This window comes from Choloepus didactylus, chromosome 19 (genome assembly GCF_015220235.1).
Source record: "Choloepus didactylus isolate mChoDid1 chromosome 19, mChoDid1.pri, whole genome shotgun sequence".
NCBI classification, from domain to species: domain Eukaryota; kingdom Metazoa; phylum Chordata; class Mammalia; order Pilosa; family Megalonychidae; genus Choloepus; species Choloepus didactylus.
In genome coordinates this window covers 46537402-46560952 of record NC_051325.1, presented here as the reverse complement: position 1 = coordinate 46560952, position 23551 = coordinate 46537402, and the positions used below count along the sequence as shown (strand labels likewise).

Below are 23551 nucleotides of genomic sequence, written 5' to 3'. Positions count from 1 at the left end.
TTCTCTTCTGCCTTATCTTTGCATAAGTATTCTTGAGGATCTTGAGGCAGTTTAGGAGATGACCTCTGCTTTATTGTCACTGCAGAGCCAAGACAACGCAAGCAGTGGAGAATGAAAGCGCTCTTTTTGCATGTGAGTGTGCATATCGAGTCTTTCAACAACCCCGGCCTCTGTGACTGTCTGCCTGAAACTGTCAAGGTGAACGTTGCAATGAATCTGCCGGTCAATTCCAGTTTAGTTCAACCCCTGATTCCACAGGGTATCCTCCCCTGCAGCCAGTTGACCAATTGTTTTATGTGATTGATGGAGGTGACAGATTTATTTTTGAGACAGAGGCTGATTGTCACAATCCTGATGAGCCTGGGGAGACGGCAGCGTATGTCTGATTTGTTGGGGAAGAAAGGATACTGCCTTACTAATGGCCTCTGGCAGTGGCTTCTATAAAAGCCACACCATTTCAGAAGGTGTGCTGTTAAGAAAGCGACGGGCAGGGCAGGGTCATGGATCCTGGGTGGGAAAACCTGGGATTCCAAGTCCTGGTTCTGTTTAGCTGGGCAAGTTTCTTAACCTCCTTAGTGCCTCTGCATCACCTGTACAAATGAGCCAAGTAGAAGAGACTGCTAGTTGCCTAACCAATATCTGTTCTCTCCTTCCTTCTTACTGAGATCAGATTTTATTCTGGTAACAATAGGCACAGTTAAAAGACTACTTCTCCACCACTCTTGCAGCTGGATCTGGCTATGTGGCGATATTCTGGACAGTAAGATATAAGCAGTGTTGTGGGTGGGACTTCTGGGGCAGTTCTTTTGAAGGGGGCAATAGTTTATGAGGGTCCCTTGTTGCCCACTTGATCTTTCCCCTACCTGGGTGATGTAGACCTGAGGCAATTAAGCCTTGCCTGCATCCAGGAGCTGGGATGAGGCTCTGATAGGCTCCATGCTGTAGGTCCTTGAGTGCCATGCAAACATACAGAGGTTCTCACAGCAACTGTAGTTAGATTGTGTCTCCAGTCTTCAGAGGGTAGTTGAGGGACATGGCTGCCTTCCACGAACAAACATGTTTTACAGTAAAAGAGGCAGGAACCCATGGGTTCTCCAAGGACCTGCCCATAATCCCAAGGGATGTGGGAGTCAGCATCACCTTAACCAGCAGTTGCATCTTTTTGATGCAGTAGAATCTGTGGCTGCTTCTTCAGAGTTGTACTTTAATCAGATAAGTGTGTGTGTCAGTGACCTCAGTTTGTAGGTGATGGTGAGTTCACAAAATGAGTGATTCTGAAGTCAAATCACACCAGTTATGGGTGTACAAGGATGGAGATGGGTGTCCTGCATGGCCGCTGAAGCATGTGCCCTTACACAGGGCTGTGGTCTTGCCCTACCGCAGGAGGCACCATCTACTTAGGCTTTAATGTGGATGGTGTGACCTGGCATTACCTAGTCCAATGACTCTGGGCACTCAGGGATCTCTGCACAGGCATGAGATTGCAGCTGCAGGGGGCCTGCTCCAGCCATCATTTAGCTCCCCTCCCCCTCATTGGGCTCAGGGTGACTCTTCCTGTGGGCAGGGACTTTCTCCTCCTCGCTTCAGCTACTGCCTCTCCATCACAGATGTGGTGATTAAACTAGTGCTTTAAGAGACATGTGGTTGCTTAGGCTGACTAGTCCCATGAGGGCTTCTCTTGTAGCCATAGTTGGTCTGCTGAGAGGGTGCAGGGAGTCTAGGAGAGCTGGAAGGGTGGTCTTGAATAAGGACAAACCTCCCTGAGGTATATTTCAGGAATATACCTCAACTGAAGTATATTCCTGAAAGACCCCCGGACTGAAGTGATAAAAGTCTCTGCTCTTACTAGGGCCATTTTGTCCCTGAACGTATCTGTCATCACTATGGCTGCTGACCATCCACCAAATTGCACCAACGTGCCCTGGGACCTATTGGTTGGTCCTGGGACTTTGAAAGAGCACTGTAAGAACCCTAGACAACCTTGGGGTGAGCAGTTTCCCCAGAGCATCAGGGGAGAGAGAGAAATGTTCTGTATCTGTATTTTCCAGCACAATAGCCACCAGTCACATGTGGCTGCTGAGTACTTGAAATGTGGCTATTGTGGCTGAGGAAGTAGAAAACTAATTTTATTTAATCTTAATTAATTTAAAATGTAAATACCCTAGTCCCCAGCAAGACTTGGGAGAGAAGTTCTGAAGGGACACATCCAAGATGCTGTCCTCCAAGTGTTTGAGGATGCCATGTTGAGCAGGGCCAGAAATTTCCTGTGAAGCTTATCTCAGTGGAGAAACCCCTAGCTTTGGTATTACTTAATGCTTTCTTTTTACCCTGAACACTTCAGATGTGATTTGCAGCATCTTATGATGAAAGCACAAGTCTAGATCGCCTGATTTTTCTTCTGACCCTGCAGTCTGATAGGAATTGGCTGCAGGAGCCTTTGCTTAATGAGCATCGGCCAGTATCACTGAGAAAGTCCTTGTTAGCAGGTTCACAAATATGCAGACACATCTTGCTCCTTGTGTATCCCGTTCCAACCGTACTGAGGGCGCCGAGGCTGAAACATTAAAGCACAGTGGCTGTGGCAATGGGGTCGTGTGGGCTGATGCTGAGATCAAGGTTTGAGGGTATCCTGGAGCTCTGGCTTGTTTCATGGTTGGGACCTTGGGCAGCTTGCAAATTGAGAGGTTTCACTATTAGCTGTCACAGCTGGACTCCTGAGCAAGGCTGAATGGCTGAGAAATCAAGGCTGAATTCCCTGGTAGCCATGGTCAAGAGGAACTCTGGGCCATTGACCAGACACCAGGGGTGCAGCATGAGAGGCAGCCATTTATTTATCTCATTCATTCATTCATTCGGCATTTATTGAGTGACTGTGCTGTGACAGGCACTGGGCTGGGGATGAGGATTTAAGGGGAACCTGACATTCTTCCCTTGTGTCTTAGTAACCCATAGCCTAGTTTCAACTGAGGCAAAGATGGAAATCTGTAATTGCAGTCCAACCATATGAATAGCCATCTTAGTTTGAGTTCCCTAAAAGCAGAGCCTAAGAGATTGATGTAAGTGTGTGTGACTTATTGAGGTGGAAACCTGTAACGGAGGGAGGAAGGCAGGATAGGAAAGTGGGAGGGACAGAGCAATAATGTAGTCTTGGGTAAGGTCCAACAGCTAAAGGCACTGAGCAGCACTGCCCAATAGAACTTTCTGTGATGATGGAAGTGTGTCCTGAATCTGTATTGTCCAATACAATAGTCAACTGCCACATGTGGCTATTAAATACTTGAGATGTGTCTACTGCAGCCAAGGAACTGAAATATTGATTTTATTTAGTTTTAATTAATTTAAATTGAAATGCCCACATGCAGCTAATGGCTGGTGTATTGAACAGTACAGCTCTAGAACAGGGGTCAGAAAACTTCTGCAAAGGGCCAGGTAGTAAATATTTTAAGTTCTGTGGACCTGATTGCCTCTGTTGCAATAGCTCAACTGCTGCTGAAGCACAAAAGAGCCATAGGCAATTCATAAAGGATTGGGTATAGTTGAGTTCCAACAATACTTTACCAAAATAGATGGTGAGCTAGATTTGGCTCATGGGTGATAGTTTGCTGATCCCTGCTCCAGAGCATAAACCAGCCTGAAGAGTTGCCCCCTCCACACACACCAAGTAAGGGGCCAGCATTGCATAGCCTATGTCAACCTGTCATTGGTTTGGGACCACCTGGGGGAAGAGTGGTACATACTGGAAAAGGAGACTTTCACCAGCTGAGGGCATGTTCTGGAGCCCACGGGAAGGGGGAGGCAGAGGTGAGCATTTTGATCCCTTAGCTCATATTTCTTGTGCTGGGCAAAGGCTGGGAGGGTCTTTTCCCAGGGTCCCTGGGGCTTCACCTTGTAGTAGAGTTGATACTCCACTTACAGTAAACACCCTCATTAGTGGCTCTCTGGGTGATTTCCAGGCAGGGGCTGCTGAGGGGGAAAGAGGGGACAGGGAAGGCTGAATATAGATGTGTATAGCTTCTGTAAAAAAGAACCCTTTACAGACTTATCCATCAAAATATCCTATATTCTCAGTTTGTTCATCCCAGGGTTGTATGCTGTTTTGAGTGCAGTTTATCAGTCCACCCTGTGCTTGAAGAAGGCCCCTCATGCATTGCTTGTGGCGGTGCAGAATGGTACACTCCTTTCGGAAGGAATTGGAAATGCGATCAACGGCCTTAAAAATGGTCCATGTGCTTTAACTTAGTGATGAAATGCTATGGAAATTATCATAAGGAATTAATCCAAACCTGGGGAAAAGCTATATGCAAGGTGATTTATGACAGCAAAAATTAGAAGCAACCTAAATGCCCGACAGGCTGTTAATGGTTCAGTAAACCATGGCATGTCCACTCAATGCAACCATTAAAATGCTAATTATAGATGCTCTGGACAACATGGAAAATGCTTATGATAAAATGCTAAATAAGCCAGCAGATATCACTGAACATGCAATATGATTGAATCATGGAAAAATGTGTGCTTGTGTTGTCATAAATGGTGTGGCCCCAGCAACGGTCCATGTTCCCAGCTGGAGAGTAAGGCAGGCCTGACATGTGGGGGGTGGGGGTGGGGTAAGCCAACTGGACAAGCAATGCTGGTGGCTTAAGTCTGCCACTGATATTATATGTACCTCCAGCCATTTTTTCCCCAATGCATGTTTCAAAGTCTGTGTCAAATCACATTAAATGTTTCTGTATCTCAAGCTTCCTCTAAGTCTCTAATATTCTAATGTGGAATTAGGATTCATACTCCACATTGAGTATGTAACAAGACCTCCAACATGTCTGTTCAATGCAGGGGGTAGTGTGCACAGAGACAGATGATGGTGGGCTGAGGAGGGAATGGGGTCAGCGTGTTTACACGACTCGGTCATGAGTTTATGAATGGGAGGCATCATGTAGGTGGATAGTTGCTGGGGTACAGCAGGTACAAGTTTCCAGCTTCTATCTTTGCAGTTCTCTGCTGATTATGTAAAGCAGAAGAAGGTTAGGCATTTTGAGAAATGCTGACCGGCAATGGTCAGACTAAAAAGATGGGTTAAATGCCTGGAAAGAATGAGCAAGAGGACCAGGAAGGTGGGAAAGCAGTTCCTATCTAAACAATATATGGGCATTGCATCTGACTGGGCCTAAAGTTCATGTGGAATCTTTTGTCTGTGTCTCCTGCTGTCCTGAAATTAAGCATCAACAGAACAGGGCTGGGGACATCAAGAACGGGGACCTTTGGTAAATCCCAGAGGACTCTAGGCTTGGGGTGGGGGGTGGGGTCTCGGGAGAAATCTTCAGGCTGATTATAGTGAAATACTGTAGGTTGTGCTGTATAAGCTCACTCTTCTCTGTCCCCTGCAATATATTCAGTAAAATGAGATTCTTTGTTAGAGCTAAGGTCTAAGGCGTGTTTTAGAGATTGCAGGGAGAGCTGGTTGAGAGTAAGAGCAGGGGCTGCCTGGGAAGGCAATCAACAGCCAGGGGGTGGGACGGCCGGGGATGCTGTTCCAGGAGTAGAGCAAAGTTCATCCAAAACTGGTAGTAAAACAAATCAGAGGACTAAACTTGCTCTATTATTTCTTGATTCCCTTTAAAAAGTGTAAATACCATCATCAGGACACCATGGAGCATCTGTAAAAGGATAAAATTATGTTGTGATTAAAAACAGTTCTTTGTAGAACAGGTCAGGTGGGAATTTGGGCATTTTTCTGAACTGGTTCAAGCTTAAAGGTCAACTTGTCCTTTTGTTGGAGATGTTAATGGCTGAAAGAAACAATTGGGAAGGTAATTTAAAATTTTCGTATTTGAATTACAAAAATCTATCTGAAACCGTATAATTAATATGCTATGGAAATCTTTGATGCAATAGATTTTTGTTTCTGGTTTTCCCTTAAATATGTGCTATTTAAACTGACTCTGCAATTTTAATTCCCTACCATTTCGTGCATTTATCTTAAGTGTCTTCCTTCTGGTGCATGGGAAACAATTTATTAACACAGTATAAAACTTAACAACCAATCTACGTATTATGAATTTTTTAATTGAAAAGACAACATACCTAAAGTGTAAGCAAGTGTTTAAAGACAAAGAATAAATCCTTAAAACCACCAATAGTAAAATAATTATTACAGTTGACCATTCCATTCTGCCCCCTGTGGTCTGGAGTATGTATCTTTATGCATATGAACTCATGTATGGGCTATTTTGTATCCTGCCTTTTAAAACAATGAGCATCCTATCAGTCAGGATGCATTCAGTTGCAAGAGGTGGGGGGTTATTGATCACTGAAAATCCATTGGTGAGTCTGACTTTAGAGCTGATTTGCATAAGCCGAGTCATACACTCCATCTTTAGATTCAGGGATAGGATCAGTTTCCCCGTAGTACCTGTGGAACGGGTGATGCATAAATACTATGCAAGCACGTATCTCATGTGCACCTGTTCTAGTTCTGGACTGCTCATACAATGCAGAATAGATGTTCAGCCCCTCCAGACAAACGTACCCAGAACAGGATTTGGCTAAAATCCTCCAATCTGGACAGAGATATCCTTTTTCTTCTCCTCCCATTGGTGACCATCCCCTATCACCCTAAGTCTTAATGGCAAGTCCATGGCTGAGGCTATCAAACTGAGTAGTAGAATTTCTTTATCCATAGATAGGATCAGTGTTGTGCTGATAAACTGCCTCAATGATTTAAAAAAAAAAAAAAAAAAAAAAAAAGATGACTTGTAGTCCCTTGGAGTAAATATTCCTATTATAGCTGATTTCAAGCTATTATGAAGTCATTGAACATGGAGTTGGTACAAGATGTGCACAGTCAGCTCTCCTGAGCTGATACAATTCACCCTACATTCTGCATAACAACTTCTCCTATGTAGTACACACTCTTATTTATAGACGGTTTTCATAGACCCAGTTAAAACCTTACATTGACTTGGTCAACTTGGAGACTGGCTTATTTATAGTTGCTCTTTCTTCAACTCATTTATTCAACCAACCAGTTGACTTATCAGTCATCTATCTTTTCATTTAACAAATATTTATTGAATGCATACTATGTATCAGACAGTCTCTTTACACATGGGGAAAATAGCAGTGAACCAAAGTCCCTGTTCTTAGGAGGAGACAGGCGATTCGCACATAAATATTATTTTTTAAGTGAAAGTGATGTGAAAAAAAATTAAGCCATGGAAGGGGATAGAGAGTGATGGGAGGGGAACGGTGGAGAAGGAGTGATTTTAGAAAGGATGGACATGAGTGGCCTCTCTGGGCAGTGCACTGAGTGAATGAAGTGAGCTAACACGCCATTTGCAGATGACGGAAGAACATTCTGGGAAGAGGGAAGAACAGTTGCTAAGCATGTGAGGTGGAAACGGGCTTGGCATGTTTAAGGGACAGCAGGCAGGGCCACGAGCCCGGAGTGGAACTAGCAACAGAAGACTGACAGGTTAGAGATCGGCCAGGGTCTTTACCATGCAGAACCAGTCGACTGTCGTTAGGACCTTGTATTTTCAGCTGAGTGAGGAGGGAAGCAGGGGATGATCACTCTGGCCTCTGGGTGATGCACCTAGACTAGTGGTTCTCAAAGGGTAGACCCTGATCCAAAGCAGACCTGGGAACTTAGAAATGCACACCTTCAGTCCCCACTCAGACCTACTGATGGAGAAACTCTGGGGTTGGGACCCAGCCATCTGTATTTTAATAAACCCTCCAGGTGCTTGTGTTGTATGCTCGAATTTGAGACCTAGACTACAGCTAGGTGTTCCCTCTCCATTGTCTCCTTCTGCAGTCAGGGCCACCATCTTCCCTGCAGGTTTGAGCATTATTTTTCATTATATATGTCAATGCTGTTAGGTTCCTAAAAGAATGAGTCCCCATGGATGACACTTTCACGAGTCATCAGATCTGCATGTGCTGGCCTGGTTGCTGAGACTCGCACACCTTTCCACAATTCCTGTCATTTGTCTCCATTTAAAAATCCTAACCGTTTGTTCTGAAAGCTGAACGTGGCATCACTCTTTCCACCAAGAGTTTGCTTCTCCTTCAAACAGTTTTATCAAGAAGACCCCCATGTGGGTAGTTTTTTCTCTAAGAGCTGATTCTCTCCACCTGTTTGAGGTCATTGCAGCACAGCATAAGGTCATATAATTTATATATAACTGGTATGAATTGTTGCATGATACTAAATCTACATCAAATTAAATATGGCTCAGTCCTTACCCACCTTTGCCTACCCTTGGAATTATAAAAGAATGCCATGGCTTGGGCCACCCCTGTTGCAGCCACAGTGAACTAAAGACCCAAGGCCTTCCTCCAGGTTTTCTGGATTGCCTTGGTGTGTTTTAAGGGTAACCCAGTACAGCATTAATGTAGCCTAATATTATTCAAATCACTCAACTCTACTAATTTCATAAGTACCAATTTTTTTAAGGACATAATCAACATTAACTCAAGGACTTTCCTTAAAAACCAAAGAAAGGGTTCTCACAGTCTAATAGTAATTCACCCATAGCATTACTTACAAATGCATTGGTTGCAAGTCTTACGATCCAATGTGGACAGCCAGTTTGTGGAATTCTTCATGATGATCTTAAGCTGACAACTTATAGGCACTACTCAGCAGGTGTTTTGAGCTCCATTTGGGTCTTGTTCAAGCAACTAACTATAGAATTAAGTATTCATTATCTGAAAGCTGGAATTTTACCTGGTCTTAATCACAACCCAAAACAAAATAAAACCCATGACTTCCAGAAGGAAAAGTTACTAATTGGATGTGTAATTCCAGAATCCTTGCATTTCCAAAAATAAGAATTATTACCATGGTGTTTGTTCAAGTATAATCATCCAGGCATATTTCTAAACATATGCATTATTCCTGTTACTATAAATTCCAGCAACAAAAATAAATATTCTTCAAGGATTATAAGTTCTTACAATTGTATATCAGAGGGAAATGTGGACTTTGATGCTTCTTAGATGTTGAGAGGCAGCACATTGCTACCTAATATATCTTTCATTTTATTCATGAATTTGAGCTTAACATATATTCATCTCTTCCTAATTTTGCCCTTTTGTTCATAGATTTCAGATATCAAATTAACCATGACATGGAATTTAAAGTATTTCTCAGTGCAGAAATTCTCTATGCTATGAAGTGGTTATTTCAAATTTTATTAAAGTTGTTATCTCTCATGTGGGAACATGTGTATCTGTCTGTTTTTTACATACTTCTACATATAATTTTCATTGTTTATTATCATCCATTCATGGTGATTTAAAATCAAAATTAATTTGTTGTGAGTTTGAAGTAGGCTATTAGACATAGAGGATATCTGCCTTTTAGAAAAAGAAAAATACTTTTCTAGTATTCAAATTAACTCTTAGAAATTAAACCATAAGCAAGATTAAAATTAGTTCAGTTTAAATATCCCTTGTTCATTCAAGCGTCCAAGGATTGATGATACTTACTTGTATCAAGCGCTGTGTTTGGTGCTGAGGATTCAAAGATAAATAAGAAATGAAACAGCCTGGGTGATGGAATGAAAGGACTTCTCTCATTCAAGACCTATCTTAGATTTCACTTTAATGTTTGTTTAATAAGCAAATTTTCGTATAATGAAAGACCCAAGTTATATTTTTCATATAATAGGTTATGTCATATACTTTAACTCCCAAGGAAGACTGTTTATTGCATGTGAATTTACAGACAGTCTGGTCATATCAACATTTTGAAGTCAATCCATCTTTCCCAGTTCTTTAAAATTCCAGGTTGTTAGATTCTATCTAATACTTCATATATACTGAAGGGAAGAAAGAAGACTTTCTATCTAATACTTCATATATACTGAAGGGAAGAAAGAAGACTTTTTTTTTTTTAATATTTTTCAAGGTACAAAGAAACCTAAATCTTCATTTTCCAGTCATAGTCTTTGGCCACTTTTAAGATGAAAGTTGCCTGCCTGTATCTGAGTCTATTAGTATCTGTTGGGTTGTGCCAGAGAAATAATCCCGAATCTCAGAGGTCTAACACAGTAAAAGTTCATTTCATGTCGTCCGAGGTGTGTCTGGCAGCTCTCCTGGGAAGCCCTTCAGTATCGGTGACTCGGGGACTTGGGCTGCTTCCATTCTACAGCTCTGCCAGCTCTGCCATCTCTGTCATGGAGCTGTCATGGTCTCTGGGGCACAGGAGTAGAGAATCGGGGCTGCACACCCTTGCTAATTACTGAAGCCCAGCATGGCTCATGTCACTCATGCTCACAGTCAGCTGGACAGAAGCAGTCACGTGGTCTGCAAGACCAAAATAAAATTTTCATTTTATTTTGTTCCTCATCTCGACTTCATTGGCACTGTTCCAGTAACTCACTAAATCATGTTTGAATAGCCACTTTCCCCCAAGACTGGAGTTGAAGCAGAGACTGCAAATTCTTATCAATGGGAGGAACATTAAAAAAAATATGCAATTCTCCAAGCAAATTTTGTGTCATTCCAAAGATTGTTTGCAATTGTTGTTTCAGAAGATACCTGTCTCCATTTCTCAAATTCTAGTGCATAAAATACATTTCCATTTGCTTTATTTTAGCCAGTCTACTTCGGCTATCTGGTGTCAATCTAATGAAACAAACACATGGATTTTCCAGTGAATCAATTTCAGGTGGTTCCCATAGCCTTCAGAATGGGAATCTTTTCAAGGAACTAGAATGCTTGAGTTCAGCTAGAGCTGATGGCCAGAGATTTTCCAAGAACAATTTAGATTTTCTCCCCCTATTGAGTTTATTTTCTTCATACAAATAGTAAATGGAGGATATGCTGGAATCATTGTCGAAAAGTACCAGGCAGAGCTTGGCTGGGAACTTCCTAACTTAGCTTACTTTGCCAAATAGCTTTCCTATTTCTGGACATTTCAACGGTTTCCAGTTTTTATAGGTGGATCCTCTGATATGCCACCCAGATCCCCCTCAAAGGAGGGACTTGTTACCTAGCTGCTGGGAGTAGCTTTCAGAGTTCAGCCTCTTCAAGGATTGTCTCAGTTGCCGAGAACTGCCTTGCCCAAGGTGGTATCTGCTGGCCTGTTGAAGCAAGCAAATGAAGGCTTGGTCATCTAAGTCCAACAACAGGACAACTCGGATGAACCATTCCAACTTTAGAGGTCTCTGTGAGTCTGGCTGGGGTGGTGGTTGGGCCTGAATCACAACTTGACCTCTCCCTCTGCCCATTCCTGCTAACTTCCCCTCCCCTCCATGATGTGACCCCAAGGACACCATTTAATAAACAACCTACCTGCTCAACTCCATCTCAGAGTCTCTGTTCCTCAGGAAACCCAACCTGTGATAATACGTGGAGCTCAAGTGAACATTTTCAGACATAGATTATTTTGTTTCTTCTAAATGACTATCTTGATTTAAATCCTCAGGAACTTTACTAATGAATTATTTAGTTCTAAAATTAATATGGAGATAGTCTCAGAAAATGCTTGTTCATAGTCATCCCAGTGTATTCCACCACCAGTTGGTAGATAAACTTAACCCACCTCACCATACTTCCGCCAACCTTAGACTTTATCCTATTGACTGCAGGCCTTCTGTGCAAGGGAAATGGAAGTTTCTTCCTTCTTCCTCAGGTTATGAATCATGACCCTTGTTGACACTGCTGCAGTCCTTGTCAGTGGCCATCTGGCTGAGGGTTTGTTCACTGGTGTATTTTGTTAGGTGAGTGTTTTTTGTTGTTGCTGCTGTTGTTGTTCTGGAATGGTTCCTTGAGTGAGAGTCTCATGACTCCATCATAACTAAGTCTAGGAAGCTTGGGGGACTGGGTCAAGTCCATGGTACACACACCATGTTTGGCAAAACTTCATTCCTGTAGTGTTGAACTCTGTGTGTGGTTATTTCATAGTTCCAAGATCATTAATGTCAATCAGTGACACTCCTGATAATAGCCGTGTGCGTCATGTCACGTGGACATTGAGAGTTCCCTCAGGACTGCATGTCAAATGCTTTGCAATCTCTAGTAACCTTTGTCTTTATGCTGCTTTGCCAACAAATATTTCTATTTCTTTCCCCACTTGCACACATTTATATAAAGGTTTATGGATAAATAATGTAGGGTTTTAAGTTAAATTGCATTAAAATGAATTAAATTTTAAAAACTAAAGAGATTTTATAATTGCTTTTACACTCTGAATCAAGCCACACAAGAGCTGCGATTTAGGGAGTGCGTTATTAGTATGCTGGCCTGAAACCCATTCAGCCATTTGAGGGGGACCTGAAGTCGGGCTTAACTCTGACTGCTCCCTCCCATGGTGGGAGGAGGGGCATGTGGCTCTTTCCCTTTCCCCACCCCCAGTCATGGCCGATGTGTTGGTTTCCTATTGCTGCTCTAAGAAACCACCATCAACTCAGCAGCTTAAAACAACTCAAATTTATTATCTTACAGCTCTGAAATTCAGAAATCTGAAATGGTTCTCACTGGGCTAAAACCAACATGTTGGCAGGGCTGCCTTCCTTCTGAAGGCTCCAGAGGAGAATATGTCCTTTTCTTTCCCAGTTTCTAGAGGCTGCCTGCATTCCTTGGCACATGGTTTCTTCCCACATCTTCAAAGCCTGGAGCATAGCATCTTCACATCTTTCCAAGGCCCTAACCCTCCTTCCTCTGTCTCTTTCAATTATAAGAACCCTTGTGACTATAATAGGATCAACCTGGATGATCCAGAATAATCTCCCTATCTCAAGATCCTTAACATCCCCAAAGCCCCTTTTGACATGACAGGTAACAGATCCACAGGTTCTGGGGATGAGGATGGTGGGTTGGGGGTGGGAGAGTGGGATACATTATTCTGCCTGCCACAGCTGGGGCTCTGTAAGAGCTGATGTCCTGGAGACCAACACCAAGAGCATGTAAAGAGCATGTATTTTTAATTTTTTCCCCAGTAGTACAGTTGCTCAGCACTAGCTATTCTGAACCATGCTTGGCTCCCTGTGTCCTTTGAACCCTTGGCTTTCAACCAGGCCAGTTCTCTCATTGTTACTCCTGTCCAGTTTTGGCCTCCAGTGTCTCCCTGGTCTGCAGAACTGAGGCGTTAGCATCCTTGAGTCACTGCATGCTTCATAAGCTACTTGCTTTGTGCAAGGGCCATCTTTAGATTAAGAGTTTCCAAGCAAGACATGCCAAGGGCCCAGAAACTCAAGCTCTACAAGTATTAGAGGAACACCCAGAACCCAACCCTCACTCCAGGCAAATTAGAAAACACTTTAATATAAACAATTGTTAGGTCTTCCTGATTGCAAATGCTGTGTGAAGCCAGAAAATTTCTATTTCCATTTAGCCACGTCTCCCCTTATTTTCTTCTAGCTCACAAGGTGCTCAGTAGCACTCACCTACTTGAGTGTGTGCAAGATCCTTTGCAGTCTCTCTCCTTAGAGTGTCATAATTGCTTTAACTTCTCATCTCCCTAGCACACTTAAATGCAGTCAAAAGAACTATGCATTCTTTGACAACTATAGTTCCATTTGCTTTATTTAGAAACAAATGTAATTACTTAAACTGGAGAAGACAGAACTACTTTTGCAGGAAAGTCAAAACATGCATCAACACTCATCTTTATAATTATTTCACCAGGAAAAGAAAAGTCCTTGCTGGCCTTTTTCAGTAATGAAGAGGGTCCTCAACAGTAGTTGGCTACTTACTAAATAATGTTTGTCAGTTCTGATTCCATGACCATAGACCTGTCCACCTCACCCCTGGTGGCCAGGAGTCATGCAGACAAAGCCGGAGTTCTGTTGTACAGCACAGCCTTGAAGAGCAGGGCCTTTGGAGGCAGAGCCGTCTGAACTGGACTCTTTGACTCTGCTACCTTCTAGCTAAGTCCTGTTGGGCGAGATTAGGGGTAAAATTTTTCTGTAAAGGAACAGGTAGTAAATATTTTAGGATTTGCAGACATAAATATTTTAGGCTTTGTGGACCACATGGTCTCTGTGCTGCGACCACTCAACTCTGCCATTGTAGTCTGAGTGAACAGATGGGCTTGACTGTGTTCCCGTTAAAAGTTACTTAAAAGTAGGTTGGATTTGGTCCATGGACCAAAAATACTCAACCTCTGTAAACTTTGTATAATGGGGTTGATAAATATTAAGAGCTGACTTCCAGGGTTTTGTTAAAATTTAATTAGATAATGTATATAAAGTGCTTAGAATAATACCTAGCACAAAGTTGATGGTCTGTATACCTATGGATGGATGGATGGGTGGGTTGATGGGTAGATGAGAAACAGAAAGGAAGGATGGAAAAGAGGAAGAGAGCAACCATATTGAAAGGTAAATATACTGAAGAATGATTTGCGAATTCCTGAGAAAGAGTTCCTCCTAGCTATGTGGATAATGGAATGAAGAGAGCTAACTGAGCTGTTGTCTCATGTCTTATCACATGGAACAGAGCAACAGGGCCAGGCAGGTGCACCAGCGAGACTTGTGCCACTGCAGTAGAAAAAGGGATCAGTCTCTCTCAGTGCCATCTCCCCTCTCCCACCAAGGAGCTATTTTCTGAGAGAGACAGTCATCCCACCTGCTCTCTGCCCTCTCATAGCTATCCCTCATGAATCCAGGAAGACGATCAAAGTCCCAGGTTGGAGGCCCCTGGGTTGCCTGTGTTCTGACCTCCTGCCATGCCCACCTGCCCTTCTTCCCCACCCTGTGTATCTTGCTGAATCCAGATGGCATGGGTGGTGTGATGGTTCCTAGGCCTTAGGACCTTTTGGTCTGTTTCTGCAAGTGGTTGACCTGTTCTCCTGGTGGTCTTCCTCAAGTTGTCCTGATGGGTGCACCTTGCTCACACAGTGTGTACATGTCCAAGAAAAAACAGACTCTTGCAACATTTGAGCAAATGACAAAGATTTCCCGTTTTGTAATTAATCACCCTTGAAAATAATAGAAGAATCTCACACTGGAGCTTCTGGCTCTAAAGTTTAGTCTCTGAAACATCCTTGCCCAGTTTTCCACTAGCATATAGTGAAGACACACACGCACACACACACACAAAGGACAAAAGACAGAAAATGAATAAAACTATCCCACAACACTGAAAACTAGGGCTGAAAATGGAAGCTTTCTTCCAAAAGTAGGACATGGGATTATTTTGTCAAAGACCAAGGAGATGTGAACCCAAAATTAGGTAAAAAAAGTGCCTTTGCTTTAGCTCATTGTCTGATTCTTAGTTTAGAAACTCTAGTCTATTCAAAGGACAAAACTGAGTCTGTCTACTGCGTGAGTGCTTTTTGTAATAAACAGATTTATAAAACACTAAAGAATCGATTCAGAGCTTGTGAGAGTTTGTATATGAAGAAAAATAAAACCATATCAACAATCTGAAGCTCACCCTTGCAGAATCTCATAGACATGCTGGGTGAGCCTGGGCATCGTTTGGATTAAAAAAAAAAAAAGTTTTGGGATACGAAGGTTTGGAACTGTTTATGAGAGGAGATTAGACAGCTAGGTGTGATGATGTGCCATCGTGACTACACAAGTTACTGTGATATAAATGGTCATTGTCCAGGGATCCCTCATCAAAGCTCATCTTCTGAAAGCAGAGTTGAAATTTTGGCCAAGGGGCCTGTTGTGGTGTTTAATCAAGTCCACATCACCACTCGCTCCTCTAATAGTGCTCTGACAATTACAGACAGATCCCGTCCCCAAGGGTTCCTATAATTCTTTTTGTTCCAGCATGCCTTGAGATCGAGATGTGGCTCAGCCATTGCTGCATCTGGATAGAGGGTAAAGAGAGAGTGGGAAAGGGCAAAAGAAAAGGGAGGAGAGTAAGCTTTTAAACAGCTCTCAGATGGAACAACAGGTTGTCATACCCTTTCTCAGAAATTTCACAGAAAGGATGAAAGCAAAAAGTTGTTCTAGGAAAAGATCTTCCATGTTTCAAGGTCCAGGAGTTGTACTGGGTGCTTTATATGTTTTGTTTCATCTTGTATTCATGTATTCATATACCAATTCATTCATTCTTTTATTCATTCCCTCTCTGACACATGACTTAGAAAATCAAATTTTTAAAAATCTACATTCCATGAATTATAAGAATGTGCCTCAGAGAAATTGAGTCTTCCCCGGGACCACAAAGCTGGTAAGGGTTAAACTAGACTCATAGTTGGGATGTTCAGCGCCAGAACTCAAGCCCTTTCCCATACTCTCTGGTCCCTTCCCTTTTATTACAATGTAATAGTCCTCCCATTTTGTAGTTACCTGTGTGGCTACTGTGTCACCATTCATCTTTTTATCATGCTTTGAAAGAAAACTGCTTAATGGTTCTTGTTAAAGCCATTCTATAATTGACCCTGCCTCCTTTTCACTTTAGCTGCCAGGAAGCTCCAAGTCAAATTTGAAACCTTGTCATCAGCATATATATGCATCCTTCTTGCCATGATCTTTATGGTAGTTCAAATTCTTTATTCTTATTTACATTTTTCCATGATTGTTATTTATTTTGTAACTCCTTGGTGGAATGTGGTGGTGAATAAATGACTGAATAACTAACTGAAAATAAAAGGTGTTATCCAGGGACCACTAATAATTGCTAATTAAGTCTCATTTGCAACTACTGCCACCTTTTCTCCCCTTTCAAATTCCGGGTTCCAGAACATACTTTGCTTTTCTCCTTTGTCCACCTTTTCAGAACTTTCAGGACGAAGGGTGCTGGATTGTGGGGGTGAAAATTCTAGCCCCCATTCTCATTTCAATGTAAGCAGTTCTGAACAGTTTTTGTGACTTGTTCCCAGGTCTCTCAAAGTGCTGCTTGATCCTAACCTTTTACCAGATATAGCTTTTAAAAGTCATTAGTTTTTTCAATAGCTTGAGCACCTCGATAAATGTATTGGGCTACTTACAATATTAATAACCAATGCTATTCTAACCTTATATTCCTGATAAAGGACTTTTCTGCTGTTTAAGGCTCTGGGATGAATAGTGGCTGAGCGTTTCTATTGTCCTCTTAAAATGGAGATTACTATATGTTGAATCACAACAGAAGTACTTTTTTATAGGCTGTGAATAGCATAAAGGCCCATCATGTTATTCCAGGCAGTGCCAAGTGAATGGATAATGCAGGCCAATTATTATAAATAATGCCTTGTTTCCTTTTGGCCTCCGTGCAGATTGCACAGAGCAGGAGTCTATTAACGGCTGGGAGATTAAATTAAACAAGACAGTGTTACATCAGTACCTAGCACAGTGCCTGGCACAAGTCATGGCTTCGTATCAGCTGAATCATCATCTGAGTTCAGCAGAGGTTTTTGGTTTTGCTCTGTTTTGTGTTTTCCTACTCTTCATTTGCTGTAATACGGGTTCCAAACAACCATCTATCAGGTCTAGTTGTGGGGCTGGGCCACGCCTGGCTGGACTGTGAGCCTAGGGAGCTGTGCAGAGCTCCTGGGAGCCCAGACAGAGAAGAAGAATGCTGCATGGTGAGACTGGATATAGTAGGACCAAAGGTAGAAGGTAAACAGAAAGGAACATTCTAGTAGGGCAAATGGGGCTGCTGCAGGGACATGAGCCCAGCGTTCAGAATCCAGGAAGATCAGGGTCCAGCAAAGATGTGGGTGCAGTGTTGACTAGGATGAGTTGGCTGGGACGGGGGGTTCCAGAAGAAGCCTATGGATGGTGTGAAGATGCTAGAGGCTCTGCTGGGTGGGATGCTGGGAGAGATGTTGACGTGCTCTATGATTGGGTCTGATAACCCATAGGCCCCATAAGAATGAAGCCATGTCTTCCAGGTCTCTGTACTTGCTGGTGGAATAGCCACTGAATTCTATCACCATCCCTCCTACTTTCTAGAGCTTAACCTTGAAGAAGGTTAACCTTTCTCCTCTCTGGGCCTCAGTATCCTTTTTTTTGGAAAAAGAGCACGTTGGACTACATGTTCTCTAAAATTGATATTCCTCTTTTGTTTTTAAGAAGATGCAAGGCAGTTTCATATAAAAAGAGTTGTTTTTGTTTATCTCAGGCTAGCATGCATTTTGAAGCCATGAGCTTTTATGTTTCTAATCTAGCTTTTTATTTTGATATCTATTACTCTATACTGGCTTCTGTTTAGCTCCCAGCTGCTAGCAATTGTAATTCTACCCAGTAGTGGGGTTGGGGACACAGGCTGAGTGTACAATAGGAAGCAACATTTAATATGAAATTGTACATCTTCAAATTGTACTCCTATGTAGAAAAAACAATACCCACTCCAAAGCTGGCATTACACTTGCAATGGACAGTGCCCTTCTGCCAGGTAAGGCTGCATCAAGGAAGAAAATATTTTCCAAGGTAGAAGCATGTCCAAATTTAGTTCATGTCGGGGGGAGCCCTTTCCTTTAAGATGTTAGGCATGCAGAAGAGGTAGCAAGAAATCAAGAGGATGTGGATTTAAGAGTGTTATTTAAAGAACTAACAAGTCCTGCAGCTGGCTGTTCCCTTGGTCTCATTTCACCTCTTTACCCTGCTAAGGGATATTCGCTCCTCTTAAGACAGTATCAGCCCTTTACTCTGTGTTGCCTGTTGACCATTCTCTTCCATAACTTTCACTGGATGTGGGTCTTCCAAGAGGGATATAATAGTAGAGAGGAATCTGTACATCTGGAGTTTGGGAGAAAGATCTGTACTGGAAGTGTAGACCTGATAGTCACCAGGGTGTAGGTAGTAATTTAATTCATAGAAATAGTTAAGGTCAGGAAGAGTTGGGGGGCGGGGGTGTGGGATCTAATATACAATAGCAAGGAATATGGAAATTGAACATGTGGGCAGGGGATGAAGGGCCAGCAAAGGAAATCAAGAAGGAGAAGTCAAGGCGTTGCATGTTGAAAGAAGGAGGGAGTGGTCACTGGCATTCCACATTTGCAAAGAGAAGGTCTGAAAAAAGACCCTTAGTTTAATAACAAGGAGTCCAGTGCAGCAGGATTTCCGAAATTCAGGTGGGGGCAGAAGTCCGATGGAATGGACTGAGGAGAGGGAGTGGAGATAACCTTACTTCCATTTGGCTGTGAGGTGGAGGAGAGAGGTTGGGTAATAATCTGAGGGAGACATGGAGGTAAGAGACTTTGCGCTTCAGGGCAGGGAAGATTTGTACATGTTTAATGCTGGTGAGAAGAAGCCAGTGAAAGGGGGAGGTATTTGAATCACCTCCTATTCACCCCATAAGCCAGGGAGGGATTCCCACCCTAGGATTATGGGGACGACCAAACACACAATACCCAACACTGGAAAGTGGGATTGACAGCAGTTTATCAGTCACACATACTCGCAGTCTGGGGGATGGAGGACACCGCAAACCACCCGGGCCACACGGACATCGCCCTTGGGAACAGAGGGAACCACCAGGACTGTGGGAGGCAGGACTTGTGATGACAGGAGGTGGGGTGCCCTTGGTTCACACGGGAGGATGTGATTGTCTTGTTTGTCTAACCCCCTGAGCTAGTGGAGACCTGAATCTTGCTACTCAGGAAAGGAAGGAGGTTTGGCTGGGGGACGAACTCATCTGCAACGTAGAGTGGGGAAAAGAATTTGCAGTTAGACCAACTGAGGCCATCTGAGGCCCTCTCAGTTCTAGCAGATGTGATATGAACTTGATGCTTTCTATGACAGGACATTGAAGACAGAAGTGAGAGGGGTAAGTGGCCTGAGTGAGGCCCCTGACAGGATTGGAGGGAAGGCCCAGGAGGAGGGGTGTTGCCTCTTGTTTATGACAGAGCAGAAGAGGAAAAAGTAGATGCAAGTGAAGGTAAAGGGTTCCTGGCAGAGCATCCAGAACATTCCTTTTGGATGGCTTCTTTTTCCTTCTGTGAAGTAGGATGCAACACCATCCCCTAAAGTTGGGGGAATGGAGGAGGATTTGGGAGAGCAGTGAAAGTTGGACAAAGAAGCTGTGGAGAATAGGAGTGGGGAGCTGGAGCTGGAGAAGGATTAGCTCAGCTGAAGTTGGAAAACTTGTGGGTAGTCCTTGAAGTTGTGCAGTTTACTCTATCAGGGCCCAGCAGCCTAGTTGGGGCAGAGGTTCAAAGAAAGTGGTTGGTTGGGTTGGTCTTTCCAAGTGATTTTGAAGGACTTAAGGCAAACATTTTGAAAGGATACTACAAAAGTATTATTAAAGAGATAGCTCATGGAATCCATGGTCAGTAGAGAAGGGAGGAAAAAACAGAAGAGGACAGATAGAAAGAAAAGAAGGAGACCAAGGGTCTTGGTGTTGAAATTCTTTTAGCTCCAGCAGTTGTAATTGCAAGTGGCTCGGAGGATCTCAGTGTCGCAAAAAATCTCAGCCCTATCCAAGATTTTCCTGGAAAGGTTAATCTCAGCCTCCAGGTCCTTGCTTAAGCGATCACTGTGTTACTCTTCAAATTAGAACTTAGATCATAGCCAAGGTATTTGCAAATAACTTTCTTGTCAGGCATTGGCTTAAGTTTATGTACGATAACCAAGACTTGAAAGAGCCTCAAAGGGACTTTCAAGTTGTCTGAGTTGTGTGAGTCTTCAAAGGGCTGTAGGACTAGTGTGGATATAATGGGCTATCTGCCCTGTGACTCAGCGTTTCCTAGGTTCCAGCACTCAGGATCTGCTCATTAGCTTCTAGAGACAGCTTTTTAATGGAATAAAATAAGTGGGGGATGCGGGTTGTGGCTTCAGAAGTTACTGTGATTAAAATCATATGGACAGCTGCTGTTCAGTATGGTGTCACCCAGTGTGAATGAAATAGTGCTCGCTGTCAGAAAGCCACTGGGCTGTAAATTCTGTTTACTGTACGACTGGACTGTTTCTGCCAAGTTTTAAGTTTTGGGGAGAGTAGGTTGGGGGGGGGAACTACATTTAAAAATTTTTGATTTTAAAATATAATTTTTTCTTCATTAAAAACTTTGGAAAATATAGGAAAATAAAGATCTTTTTTAAAAGCATAAAATCTCTTGTAGCATTTAGTGTGTCTATCCATCTGGCCTTTTTTCCCCTATGCATAAATATACATGCATACATTTACTAAATTGGAATCATACTATAGATACAATTTTGAAACTTGCTTTAGTGAATATTACATCCTGACCACATTCCCACGCCTCAGAAACATTATTTCCGTGGGGCTCTATGCTTCTTTGTGCGGATTATTATGATTTGTTTCACCACTGGAAATTCAGGTTGATTCTAGATTTTTGCTGTGACAAACATTGCAATGTACATTTCTCAACCTAAAATTGTTTTTAAGAAAAGCTCAAGGCTTCTGGTGATTGCACTGGAATCTGTTGAAGGTCAGCCAGAGAAGCTGCTGGCATCAGGGGACAGAGGGCTGTTGAACGGCAAGTCCCTCTGGCCGACTCCTTTGGGCTCTAAACATGAGGTACCTGGGGTGGAGGGCACTGCCTGATCTTACCTTGCCTGACATTGACAGGGATTGGATGCAAAGAGCAAAGCATTCAGAGATGGTAGTATGGAAATGGGCCTAAGTGCAATTATGTGTAATATGATGGGGGAGCTACAGAGCTGCATGGTCCCTTCTCTGATGAGTTGAGCCACGACTCACAGGAGAAAGGGGTTGTGGTCCTCCCCCCACCCCATCCTCTCTCATTCCTCATGACAGAAAATTCATAAGCCATTCCCGGTGACAGTTGTGCAAAATGAAATGCTCTGTGAATGTGTGGAGAATAGATTATCCTGACTGCTGTTAAGTGTTTGACAAATTGGGAGTTTTGTCATACATCAGAGAACAATGGAGGGGAATAAGGAACGGTGTGCCTCGTATAAATACGACACACCTGACAGCTCCTCGGCGTCATTTGTCTTCCTCCGTGTGTTGGGGGGGGTGGGTGGAGAGGAAGGAGAGATGGGTTGCCGCAGGCAGGGCATTGCTCTTAGTGAGGCTGCATGGTGCACCCCATGACCAAGGTGCCCCTTAGTGTGTGTATTAGTGGTGTAGGATCGTGATTATTATAATTTCTTGAATTAAAGTGTTCCTGCACATCTGATGTGGGAGGGAATCACTGAAGCCAATGAGGGGGGTGGGCAGAATCTCATATTCTCCAGTGGGAGGGTGAAAAGGTTGCTGAGCTATGGAGTCTAGAGGAGCTGGGTCTGGCAGTACACCCACTGCTGGGGTGAGCAGGCTTGGGGCGATGATGGAGGGCTGGGGCAGAAGGCGTGTCCCAGCATCTCTCCTGGCAGCCTGGCTGGAAGTATGCGGACAGCCAGGTAGGGGGTGGGAATCAGTCTCAGGGCTCAGTGGCGGGGAGTAGAATTTGGATACAATGTTCGGTTGCAGCAATTCCTGAATATGTCAGCAAGGAATCCTATGGGGAGCACAAAAAGAAGCCTGCAGAGAGATGGGGGTGGGGTGGGATAGCCCCCCTGAGAGGGAGGGCAAGGTTGCAGGCAGTGGGAGGCACGGGGGCCAGGCCGGAGAGCAAGTCTTGACTCCCCGTTTACCAGCTCTATCACTTTGGCAAATGAGTGAGCTGACTCTTTGAGCCTCAGTGTTGAGATTTGTAAACTGAGCTGTTGATCCCTGCCTTGTGGCAGTGTAGAAGATTAAGTGAGATGGTGTAAGAAAAGTGCCTGCACACCCACCAGGAGAGGTGTAATCAAAAAGACAGATCATGACGACTGCTGGCAAGAAGGTGGAGAGACGGGAACACTCTGCTCTGCTGGTGAGAATCTAAAATGGTGCAGCCACTTTGGAAAACAGCTTATGAGTTCCTTTAAAGGTTCAATGTAGAGTTGCCATATGAGCCAGCAATTCCATTCCTAGATATATACCCAAGAGATCGGAAAGTAATGGCCACAGAAAAACTTGTACATGAATGCTTACAGCAGTATTATTCATAATGGCCAAAAAGTGGAAACAACCCAAATGACAATCAGCTGCTGAATGGATAAATAAAATGCCATACATTCATACAATGGGATATTGTTTGGCAATAAAAAGGAAGTACGGCTACATGTACAAAACGAATGAGTCTTGAAAACATGCTGCGTGAAAGAAGCTGGTCACAAAAGATCAAACATTGTATGATTTCATTTATACGAGATGTCCAGAATAGGTAAATCTGGAGAGACAGAAAATACATTAGTGGTTGCCTAGGCTGGGCGTGGGGGGTAAATGGGGGTGGCCAATAAAAGGTATGGGGCTTCTTTAGGGTGTGATGAAAATGTTCTATAATTGATTGTGGTAATAGTTGTGCAACTCTGTGAAATATACTAAAAGCCATTGAATTCTATGCTTTAAAAGGATCGATTATGTATGGTATGTGAATTAAATCTCAATAAAGCTGTTATCAAAAAAGGAGGGGTAGAAAAATAGTGCCTGGCATAATCCCGTTCACACAGTAGGTGCTTTCTTTAAACAGCCGTTCAGCCCTTCCCATCTCAAAGGTAAGTTGGAAAAGGGTGGCAGGGCCTCAGTGTTCAGCTTTTCAAGTTCACCTTCACATCCCACTCCTTATAATGCTGCCTGCTCTCCAAGAAGAGACGCTGAACCTTCATTTATGCAGAACGTGCTCACCAGACTCATCCCCATTGCGGAGTAA

General features: G+C 43.2%; 1 protein-coding gene across 8 annotated transcripts in view; it reads left to right on the top strand.

Annotated features, from left to right (window-relative positions):
- PTPRT (protein tyrosine phosphatase receptor type T) overlaps window positions 1-23551 on the top strand; it is a 1173155-nt gene that overhangs the window by 612062 nt on the left and 537542 nt on the right. The window lies entirely within an intron of this gene.